Source organism: Oncorhynchus nerka, unplaced genomic scaffold, assembly GCF_034236695.1.
Source record: "Oncorhynchus nerka isolate Pitt River unplaced genomic scaffold, Oner_Uvic_2.0 unplaced_scaffold_12148, whole genome shotgun sequence".
Lineage (NCBI taxonomy): Eukaryota > Metazoa > Chordata > Actinopteri > Salmoniformes > Salmonidae > Oncorhynchus > Oncorhynchus nerka.
This window is the reverse complement of record NW_027029207.1, coordinates 14-545: the sequence shown is the minus strand read 5'-3', so window position 1 is coordinate 545 and position 532 is coordinate 14. Positions and strand designations below refer to the sequence as shown.

The 532-nt window shown below is 57.1% G+C and overlaps 1 non-coding gene across 1 annotated transcript; it reads right to left on the bottom strand.

The window, feature by feature from the left end:
* Positions 1-126: 126 nt before the first annotated feature.
* On the bottom strand, positions 127-279 carry LOC135565868 (5.8S ribosomal RNA). The gene has a single exon (XR_010461866.1). It is a non-coding gene; the product is annotated as a 5.8S ribosomal RNA (ribosomal RNA).
* Positions 280-532: the final 253 nt, after the last annotated feature.

The following is a 532-nucleotide window of genomic DNA, read 5'->3' as shown; positions in this document are numbered from 1 at the left end:
ATTTCCCGTGCCCGCCGGACGGACAGGGATTCGGTGTTGGGCTCTTCCCTCTTCGCTCGCCGCTACTGAGGGAATCCTGGTTAGTTTCTTTCCTCGGAAACCCAGAGGTTCCGATTGATGACAAAGCGACCCTCAGACAGGCGTAGCCCCAGGAGGAACCTGGGGCCGCAAAGTGCGTTCAAGTGTCAATGATCAATGTGTCCTGCAATTCACATTAGTTCTCGCAGCTAGCTGCGTTCTTCATCGACGCACGAGCCGAGTGATCCACCGCTAAGAGTTGTATTATTGTTTTTCATTGCACGCAGAGGCTCAGTGGCTGGGCAGAGATTGGGAGGTTACCCTCCTTTCCCCACCCGCCCTTCGCCAATACGCAGGCCATGGTTCAAAGACAAAGGTTTAAGAATAGGGAGGCTTCCGGGAGCTGCGCTGCGTCGTCGCCGAAGCGCCGGTGAAGCCGCGCAGACATTAAACCCCCACCTACGCCGGGGCGCAGAGAAGTTGACTGGGTTCCCAGTGCCGCGCGAGGATACTG